Genomic DNA, 11585 nt, shown 5'->3' with positions numbered 1-11585 from the left:
CTTCATCTTTTCATATGGACGATCATTTTTTCTAGCTCCACTTATTAACTAATCTATTTTTCTCTACTTATCTGTCACACCCCCTCTCTCATGGCAAATGCCCATATATATCTGAATCAGTTACTGGTCTGTCTAGTTCTGTTGGGCTATTTAATTATTCCTGTAGAGAACTTTAACACCCCACTCTCAGCAATGGACAGATCATCCAGTCAGAAGATCAATAAGGAAACAGCAGATTTAAACAACACTATAGACCAGATGGACCTTACAGACATATACACAACATTCCACAATAGCGGCAGAATACACATTCTTCTCAAGTGCACATGGAACATTCCCTGGGACAGATTATAAGTTGGGCCACAAAACAAATCTTAGCAAATTCAGTGAGATTGAGATAATATGAAGTATCTTTTTCAACCACAATGGTGCGAAACTAGAAATCAATTACAAGAAGAAAGCTGTAAAATTCACAAACATGTAGAAATTAAACAACACACTTCTGAACAACCAACAGATCAAAGAAGAAATCAAAAAGAATATAAAAAATATCTTGAGACAAATTAAAATGGAAATACAACATACCAAAATTTATGGGATGCAGCAAAAGCAGTCCTAAGAGGAATGTTTATAGCTATAAACACCTACATTAAAGAAAAGAAAGATCTCAAATAAGCAACTTAACATTACACCTTAAGGAATTAGAAAAAGAAGAACAAACTAAGCCCAAAGTTAGCAAAAGGAAGGAAATAACAAAGACTAGAGCAGAAATAAATGAAATAGATAATAGGAAGACAATAGAAAAGATCAATGAAAATAAGAGTTGGTTCTTTTGAAAAGATAAACAAAATTGACAAACATTTAGCTAGACTAACCCAGACAAAAAGAGAGAATATTTAAATAAAGAAAATTACAAATGAAAGAGGAAACATTACAGATAGAAAGGATTTGTACTTGTAGAAGACACAGAAATATAAAGGATGATAAGAGACTATGGTGAACACTTATATGTCAACGAATTGGACAATCTAGAAGAAATGGATAAATTCCTCGAAACATACAACCTATCAAGACTGAATCATGAAGATATAGACAATCTGAACAGACCAATAATGAGTAAGGAGATTGAATCAATAATCAAAACCTCTAAACAAAGAAAAGCCCAGGATCAGATGGTTTCCCTGGTTAATGTTACCAACATTTAGAGAAGAATTAATGTTAATCTTTCTCAAATTCTTCCCAAAAAAGGGAAGAGACAGAAACACTCCCAAACTGATTTTATGAGGCTGGCATTGTCCTGATACCAAAGCCAGATAAGGCCACTACAAGAAAAGAGAACTGCAGACCAATATCTCTGATGAATATAGACACTAAAATTCTCAACAAAATACTACCAAACCAAATTCAACAGCACATTAAAAGAATCACACACAATGATCAAGTGGGATTTATCCCGAGGATGCAAAGATGTTTCAACATATGCAAGTCAATAAATGTGATCAGCGCATTTATAGGATGATAGATAAAAATTATATGATAATCTCAATAGATGCAGAAAAAGCATTTGACAAAATTTAACATTCGTTTATAATAAAAACTCTCAACAAATTGGGCATAGAAGGAATATACCTCAACATAATAAAGGCCATATATGACAAGCCCACAGCTAACATCATACTCAATGGTGGAAAGTTGAAACTTTTCCTCTAAGATCAAGAACGACACAAGGATGCCTATTCAATATAGTACTAGAAATGCTGGCCAGAGCGATCAGGCAAAAAAGAAACAAAAGGCATCCAAAGGGGAGAGGAAGAGGCAAAATCGTCTCTGCAGATGATGTGATATTACATACAGAAAATCCTAAACACTCCACCAGAAAACTATCAGAACTAATAACCAAATTCAGTAAAGTTGCAGCATATAAAGTCAACATACAAAGATCAGGTGTATTTCTATACACTAACAATGAACTAACTGAAAAACAAATAAAACAGTCCTATTTACAATAGCATCAAAACCAATAAAATACTTGGGAATAAATTTAACCAAGGAGATGAAAGATCTGTATACTGAAAACTATAAGACATAGCTGAAAGAAATTGAAGAAGACACAAATAAATGGAAATATACTCTGTGTTCATGGATCAGAAGAATTAATATTGTTAAAATGTCCATAATACCCAAAATTATCTATAGATTCAATGCAATCCCTGTCAAAATTCCAATGGCATTTTTCACAGAGATGGAAAAAACAATCCTAAAATCCAAATGGAACCACAAAAGGCTCTGAATAGCCAAAGCAATCCTGAGAAGGAAGAACAAAGCTGGAGGCATCAAACTTCTTGGTTTCAAACTGTATTACAAAGCTAAAGTAATTAAAACAGTAAGGTACTGGCATGAAAATAGACACATAGACCACCGAAGAGACTTGAGAGCCCAGAAATAAACCCATGTATATACAATGAACTAATACTTGATAAGGGAGTCAAGAATACTCAATGGGGAAAGGATAGACTCTTCAACAAACGTTGTTGGGAAAACTGGATATTCACACACCAAAGAATGAAATTGAACCCCTATCTTACACCACTCACAAAAGTTAGCTGGAAACAGATCAACAACTTAAATGTAAAACCTGAAACTGTGAAATTCCTAGAAGAAAACACAGGGAAAAAGTTCTCTGACATTGGTCTAGGTAATGATTTTTTGGAGATGACACCAAAAGCATAAGCAACAAAAGCAAAAACAAACAAGTGGGACTACATCAAACTAAAAAGTGTCTGTACAGGAAAAGGAACCATCAACAAAATGCAAAGGCAACATATGGAATAGGAGAAAATATTTGCAAACCATATATCTGATTAGGGGATAATGTTAAAATATATAGGAACTCGTGCAACTTGGTAGCGAAAAACCCCGAATAATCCAGTGAAAAATGGGCAAAGGATCTAAATAGATATTTTTTCCAAAGAAGATATACAAGTGGCCAACAGGTACATGAGAAGGTGTTGAACATCACTAATCATCGTAGAAATGCGAATCAAAACTGCAATGAGACATCACCTCACACCTGTTAGAATGGCTATTATCAAAATGACAAGAGAATAAGTGCTAGAGAGGATGTGGAGAAAAGGGAACTCTTGCGCACTGTTGGTGGGAATGTAAATTGTTACAGCCACTATGGAAAACATTATGGAAGTTCCTCAAAAAATGAAAAATAGAACTACCATATGACCTAGCAATCCCACTTCTGGGTATATGTCCAAAGGAAACGAAATCACTATCTGGAAGAGAGATCTGCACCCCCAGGTTCACTGCAGCATATTCACTACATCCAGGACATGGAAACAACCCAAATGTCTGTCAAAGGATGACTGGACAAGGAAGTTGTGGTATATATGTACAATAGAATATTATTCAGCCGTAAAAAAGAGGGAAATCTTCCCATCTGAGACAACATGGATTGACCTTGAGGGCATTATGCCAAGTGAAATAAGTCAGACAGAGAAAGACAAATACTGTATTTTCTCACTTATATTGTGGAATCTAAAAAAGTCAGACTCATAGAAACAGAGAGTAGACTGGTGCTTACCAGGGGCTAGGGGTGGGGGAAATGGGGAGATGTTGGTCAAAGGGTACACACTTTCAGGTATAAGATGAACATGTTCTGGGGATCTAACGTATAGCATGAGGACTATAGTTAATGATACTGGATTGTATACTTGAAGTTTTCTAAGACTAGATCTTAAGTGTTCTCTCACACACAAATAAAATAATAAAATAAAATTCTAACATAAAAAATCCCTGTATCCCTGGGATCAACTCGAATTGGTCAAGGTATATTATCTTCCTTATAAATGGTTAGATTTAGTTTATAATAGTATTTTGTTTAGAAGTTTTTCCATAAAATGGGTCTGTAATTTTCATTCTTATTATGTCTTTGTTTGGTTTTGGTAACAAGGTTATACTAACCTTATAAGAATGGATTGAGGAATATTCTTTTTCTGTGTTTTGCAACAGTTTCAGTAAGAGTGGAATAATTTGTTCTTTATAAGTCTGGTAAAATATTGTCGTGAAATCATCTGGGCCTAGTGTTTTCTTCAGAGAAAGATTTTCAAACTACTGCTTCAATTTTTTTTAAAGATTTTATTTTTTTTCCTTTTTCTCCCCAAAGCCCCCCGGTACATAGTTGTACATTCTTCGTTGTGGGTCCTTCTAGTTGTGGCATGTGGGACGCTGCCTCAGCGTGGTTTGATGAGCAGTGCCATGTCCGCACCCAGGATTCGAACCAATGAAACACTGGGCTGCCTGCAGCGGAGCGCGCGAACTTAACCACTCGGCCACGGGGCCAGCCCCCTACTGCTTCAATTTTTAATAGTTACAGGACTATGACAAATTAAATGTTTAGTCCTAATTGGTCACTCCTTTGTAATAGAATTATACATCCACATCCTTGTCATGGCTTAATGATAGGAGGAATATAGTTCTCTGCTCCTTGATTTTGGACTTGCCATGCGATTTGTTTTAGTGAACATGATGCCAGCAGAGGCTTGAAATGTGCTTGTTTTGTTGGGCTTGCCTTCTTACACACCAGTGAGACTCAGTGAGAACAGCTTGCCCCAGGTAGCCACTGCCCCTTTAGCCTGGCCCCAGAATAATCACCTATTGAACATACCTGACTCCAACCTGTAACGTAGAACTAAGCACAGCCCACCCACAGCATGAAGCAGAGGCAGTTAGATGAGACCAACCTAGATCAGTCAAACTGCGATTGATCTACAGATTCTTGAGTATGACCATAAATATTTGTTTTTGTCAGCTGTTGGTGGTTTTTTTTTTTGTTGTTGGCTTGCTATGCAGCATTATTGTGGCAATGGGTGACTCATACAATGACTAGTCAGGCTTTCCATTTTTTCGTAAGTCAGTTTAAGCGATATATTTTCTAAGAAATTGTCCATTTCACCTAAATATTCAAATTTATTGGCATAAAGTTGTTGAACACATTCTTTTATTATAATTTGTCTACCTAATCTATAATTATGTCCTTGTTTTCATTAATAATATTATTTATTTGTGCATTTTTTCCTGATCAGTCTTTTGAGAGGTCTCTTTTGTTTGGCTTTCTTTATCCTTTGGCTTTGTTTATTCTTTCTATAGTTTCTGCTTTCTTTTTCTTTCTTTTCTGCTCTCATCTTTATTTTTTCCTTCCTTCTACTTTCTTTTGGCTTATTCTACTGTATTTTTTCTAACATCTTAAGTTGGACATTCACATTATTGCTTTTCAGCTCATTATTTTCTAAGGTCAGCACTTTAAAGCTATAAAATTTTCACTGAATCTCACAGAGTTTGCTGAGGAGTGTTCTCAGTATCATTTCGTGAGTTTTAAAAAAATCTTTTTGGTTTGTTTTATTTGATTACAACAATAAACTCTATCTAGAAGCATTCACTCTTCATAATTCTTTTTCTGACAAATATATTACTGTGTTTACATATTGAAAAGAATCAGAGGTGACATGAGACATGAAGTCACAACAGTGGTTGGCAGGAGACATTTCAGAGGTCGAATCACAGGTTTTGTGAATGGCTAGGCATGAGTATAAAGGAATCTTGAAATAAGACAAAAGTTACAAGTCTGAGTAACTGAGAGACAGGCAATTTAAACTGTCACAGAAGAGTCAGAAAAGGAAACTGTTGCCAAGACTTCCATATATCTGCCATGCTGATCAGGCCACTACCTGGTGTGAGTAAGTAAATACTTAAGTATTTTTGACTGCTGACTGAGAGCTTTCCAACAATTAGTACATTCATAGGATTCATTCGGGTGTAAATCCTTTGATGCTGAATAAAGGCTACACACTGACTAAAGATTTCTCACATTCATAACATTAATGTGGTCTTCTTCCATGTGGATTATCCTTGAACTCTGAAGTCTTTTATACTCATATAAAGTTTTTCTACAGTACGATCTTTCTGATGATGAATAAGATTTGGGATTCCATTGAAGGTTTTACTATTCTCCATTCACTCTACATTCCAATCCGTTATGAATTATCTGATGCTGAGTAAGAGCTGAACTCTGGCTGAAGGGTTTTTTACATTCATTAAACTCATAGGACTTATCGCCAGCGTGAATTCCCTGATGGACTGAACTGTGATGGCTTTCCCACAGACATCACATTCAGAGAGTTTCTGGATTATCTGATGATTTCTAAAGACGGATTGATGATCAAACTATAAGGAAAGGCTTTTCAACATCTATTACAGATACGTGTGTTTTGAATTCTCCTCTGCTGAATGAGCCTATGCTGTAAAGCTAAAGGCTTTCCCACCACTATTATATTTTTAGGGTTTCTTTCAAATGTGAACGATATGATGCTTAATAAGATTTGAGACCTGGTTGAATGGTTTCCATTCAACTCATTATATTCACAGAGGGTTTTTCCAAGGTGAACTTTCTGATGTTTCCTCGGATGTGCACTCTGACTCAAAGCTTTTCTATACTCATTATATTCAAACATTATTCCCAGTGTGAAACCCCTAGTGTTTAGAGGGTGTGAACTCCACACGAAGGCATCCCTATGTTCCCTTACCACATGCAATTTCTTTCCAGAACAAATTATTGGATGTTTTATGAGGCTGAGCTCTGTCTAAAAGCCTTCCCACTTTCACTGCATTCATAGGTTTTCTCTCTCGTGTAGGATTTTTTATTCCATTTAAATGGATTCTGGCTGAAGGTTTTTCCGTATCCATTCATATCTTAGGCTTGTTTCTCCTGTGGTTTATCTGATGCTCAATAAGGTTTGGATACATGTGAAAAGCTTTATCACATTTACTGCACTGGTAGGTTTTTCACTATCCTGAAGTCTGATGCTTTTTGAGAAACGAGTTTTAGCTGAGGGATTTTCCACATTCATCACATATAAGGATCTTCTCTCTAGTCTTAAGTTACCTGATGTTGAATAATATCTGGGCTTCCTTCCTCTGAAGGTTTTCCAACATTTGTTACTTATACATGGACATTCAGCTTTGTGAATTTCCCGATGGCTCATTAGATTCAAGTTTTCTTGGAAACTTTGGTCACATATGTCGTACTGGCAAGGTCTCTCTTCTGCAGGAACTCCTTGATGTTTAGTAGGGTTTAGATTCAGATCGAAGAGTCATTCAAATTCATTATATTCCAAGTTTTTCTCCTTCAGGGATTGCTCAATCTCACTAATATATCATTACAGAGTACTTCAAGTTCAGATGCCTGGGAAATGTCACTGATATAGTTTCTTGCTTTCTGTCTGTGATTCAGCAAGTTCTTCCATTGGAGGCAAATTCTTGTTCTAAGTCCAACATCATAATCTTTGAAATATATCCTGAATGCCATCACATCTCACTCGTTCCACCTCTACCATTTGGCTGGTGATGGTGAGGATGAACAGCAACACAATGTGGCATCTCTGTCAAGGTGGCCAAAGTTTCTGGAGGGAGTGCGTCACGGGCAGGTTGCATCAGGGTGTTGCTGATGCAGGACTGTTCAGCAGAGGACCCAGCGTATGGCCTCATGTCTGCCTGCTCCACCACCACCACCACCTCCTTGGGGATAGCCTCTGAGTCTGGGCAAGGTATAAGTGCTATGATGGAGGCTGCACCAAAACAGTGCTCGTGGGACACTGAGTAACGGAGGTACCTGGAATGGCTCCATCTACTCAGACTGCTTCCTTCATCATTCAATTTAAAAAATTATAAAATGATCTTTATGATTACTTCTTTAATTCATGAATTATTTAGAAGAGTTTAAGTTCCAAATGTATGAATTTTAATTAAGTTTTTCATATTAACTTATAATTGTGATGTGATCAGAAAATCTGGTCTGTAAAATACTTATTCTTTGAAATTTTGATGAGGCTATCTTTATGGCCAATTTTTGTGAATGTGTCATGTGTATTTGAGAGAATGTGATACTCTGTTGAGTTTATAACTCTATATGTGATCAAATTTGTTAATTTTGTTGTTCAGATCTTATACATTTGCTATTTTTTGTTGGCTTGGCTATAACAATTGAGAAAGGCATGTCTATTCTCTTATGAGGGTAGATTTACTGTTTTCATCATGCAGTTCTATCAACTTTGCTTCCTATATTTTGAGGCTGTTCTATTATGCATAGACTGCTTTGAATTGCATCACTTCAATTCGAGCAAACCAAGCACTTGATTATCATGCAGTGAACCTCTCTGTCCTTACTAAGGCTCTTTGTTTTATGTCTGTATTGTCTGAAGTTCATATGGGTGCACTCTCTTGCTTTTGGTTAGTATTTGTCTGATGTATCTTTTTTATTTTTTTTTTACTTTTTATTAAGATTATGATAGTTTACAACCTTGTGAAATTTCAGTTGTACATTATTGTTAGCCATGTCCTAGGTGCACCACTTCACCCTTTGTGCCCTCCCCCACCCCACCTTTCCCCTGGTAACCACCAATCAATTCTCTTTGTCTCTATGTTTAACTTCCACTTATGAGTGGAGTCATACAGAGTTCGTTTTTCTCTGTCTGACTTATCTCACTTAACGTAGTACCTTCAAGGTCCATCCATGTTGTTGTGAAGGGGACAATTTTGTCTTTTTTATGGCTGAGTAGTATTCCATTGTATATATATATATATATATATACCATATCCTCTTTATCCAATCATCAATTGATGGGCATTTAGGTTGCTTCCACGTCTTGGCTATTGTAAATAATGCTGCAATGAACATAGGGGTGCATGGGACTTTTGGAATTGCTGATTTCAGGTTCTTAGGATAGATACCCAGTAGTGGGATGGCTGGGTCATAAGGTATCTCTATTTTTAATTTTTTGAGAAATCTCCATACTGTCTTCCATAGTGGCTGCACCAGTTTGCATTCCCACGAACAGTGTATGAGGGTTCCTTTTTCTCCACAACCTCTCCAACATTTGTCACTTTTTGTTTTGGTTATTTTTGGCATTCTAACAGGTGTAAGGTGATATCTTAGTGTAGTTTTGATTTGCATTTCCCTGATGATTAGTGATGGTGAGCATCTTTTCATGTGTCTATTGGCCATCCATATACCTTCTTTGGAGAAATGTCTATTCATGTCCCCTGCCCATTTTTTGATCGGGTTGTTTGATTTTTTGTTGTTGAGCTGTGTGAGTTCTTCATATATTATGGAGATCAACCCTTTGTCAGATAAATAACTTGTAAATATTTTTTCCCAATTAGTGGGTTGCTTTTGTGTTTCAATCCTGTTTTCCCTTGCCTTGAAGAAGCTCTTTAGTCTGATGAAATCCCATTTGTTTATTCTTTCTATTGTTTCCCTCGTCTGAGGAGTTATGGTCTCCGAAAATATTCTTTTGAAACTGATGTCAAAGAGTGTGACTTATTGTTTCAGGCCTAATCTTTAGGTCTTTGATACATTTTGAGTTTATTTTTGTGAATGGTGAAAAAGAATGGTCAATTTTCATTCTTTTACATGTGGCTTTCCAGTTTTCCCAGCACCATTTGTTGAAGAGACTTTCTTTCCTCCATTGTAGGCCCGCAGCTCCTTTGTCGAAGATTAGCTGTCCACAGATGTGTGGTTTTATTTCTGGGCTTTCAATTCTGTTCCATTGATCTGTGCACCTGTTTTTGTACCAGTACCATGCTGTTTTGATTACTGTAGCTTTGTAGTATGTTTTGAAGTCAGGGATTGTGATGCCTCCCGTTTTGTTCTTTTTTCTCAGGATTGCTTTAGCAATTCGGGGTCTTTTGTTGCCCCATATGAATTTTAGGATTCTTTGTTCAATTTCTGTAAAGAATGTCATTGGGATTCTGATTGGGATAGCGTTGAATCTGTAGATTGCTTTAGGTAGTATGGACATTTTAACTATGTTTATTCTTCTAATCCACGTGCATGGAATGTCTTTCCATCTCTTTACGTCGTCATCAATTTCTTTTATGAAAGTCTTGTAGTTTTCGTTGTGTAGATTGATGTATCTTTTAACATCCTTTTATTTTCAATCTACTTCCTTATATATACCTTATGTATGTCTTTCATAAAGGTCACGTATCTGGATTTTCTTTTTGTTATCCAACATGAAAATCTCTATATTTTCACTGTCAAGTGTAATCCCTTTATATTTATTATCTTATTGATCTTTTTGAACTTGTACCTGTTATCTAACTCTTAGGTTTCTATTTGCCCTAGTTTTTTCCCTATGTTTGTTTGCTTCTTTCCCCCTCATTTTAAATATTTTTATTCCTCTTTCTGCCTCTTTTTTCATCTTTCCTTCCCTATTGATTTGTAATGTATACACTCCATTTCTATATATTTATTATTGCTCTTGAACTTTTCCATCTATATTTAACTTAAAGGCTAAAATTAAACAGTATCTTGACTCCTCTCATGAACAATACAAAAACTTTAAAACATTTTAGTGCTAATCATCAGTTTGCAATGTTATATATTATTGTTCAGTATCTCAGTTTTGTATTTTTAATTCCATGAATGAGACACTATTATAATTATTTTACATGGGCAGCAGTTGTTTAGATTTACCTGCACGTTTACCATTGTAGTTATTCATATTCCTTCTTCCATCTCAGATCGTCTTTCTGAGGATCCTTTTTTTTCTTGTTGTAGTACACCCTTTACAAGTTCCTGTAAAGGAGATCTTTTTGTATTAGACTTTCCCAGCTTTTATTTACCTATAAAAGTACTTATTTTATTCTCATTCTGGAAATATGACTGCTACATACCAATTCTAGGTTTACATATATTTAATCTTAACTCTTTACAGATATTATTCCTCTGTCTTCCAAGTTATCCAGTTGCTGTTGAAAAGTCTGCTATCATTCCAACTGCCATTACTTTGTAAGTAATTTGTCCTTTTTCTCTAGTTGTTTACAAGATCTTATCTTTGTGTTTTGGGGTTCTGCATTTGTGCTACGCTATGTCTATGCATCCAATCTGCTAGTCAGTACCTCATTTGTATTTTTATTTTGTCAATCATGTTGAGTATCTCTAAAGATTTTTTTTCTAGTATTTGTCATTTTTCACAGTGGCCTGCTCCTGTTTTATATCTGCATATTCTCTGAAATATCACAGAGCATAGTAATTAGATTTTAGAAACTTCTTTCCTGTTTACTAAATTGACTCTGTCTCATTGGATTGAATTCATTTCTCAGATAGATTGCACTTGGTTATTTTTGCTGCTGACACTCCCGACATCCCCAGTGATGGTCAGTTCTCTGTTCTTTGGTGGCAAAGCCCCACCTCCCTTAATTTTTTCACCATCACAAGTTGGTTTTAGCAAAAAATATCACGATTACCTAGTAAGATTTCTACTCCACTCCCCAGTGATCTTCAGCGGAGCAAAGGACTTAAGTAGAGGAGTGCTTCTTGTCCTTTCTGAAGCACTTTTTTGATCTTGTCCCCCCAAACCAGAGAGAACTAGTGAGATCAATTGGAATTATCTTTACTGCCCTATGCCCAGGAGCTGGAGGGTTGTGTGTTGTTTCCTAGAATCCTCTTTCACTTTAGTACAAGTTATATTGTGTCTGGCATATGCATTCACTAGAGAAAAAGTTATCTTCTCTCTTTG

This window comes from Equus quagga, chromosome 10, assembly GCF_021613505.1.
Source record: "Equus quagga isolate Etosha38 chromosome 10, UCLA_HA_Equagga_1.0, whole genome shotgun sequence".
In the NCBI taxonomy this organism is placed as follows: domain Eukaryota; kingdom Metazoa; phylum Chordata; class Mammalia; order Perissodactyla; family Equidae; genus Equus; species Equus quagga.
The sequence above is the reverse complement of the archived record's forward strand: the minus strand, read 5'-3'. Positions refer to the sequence as shown.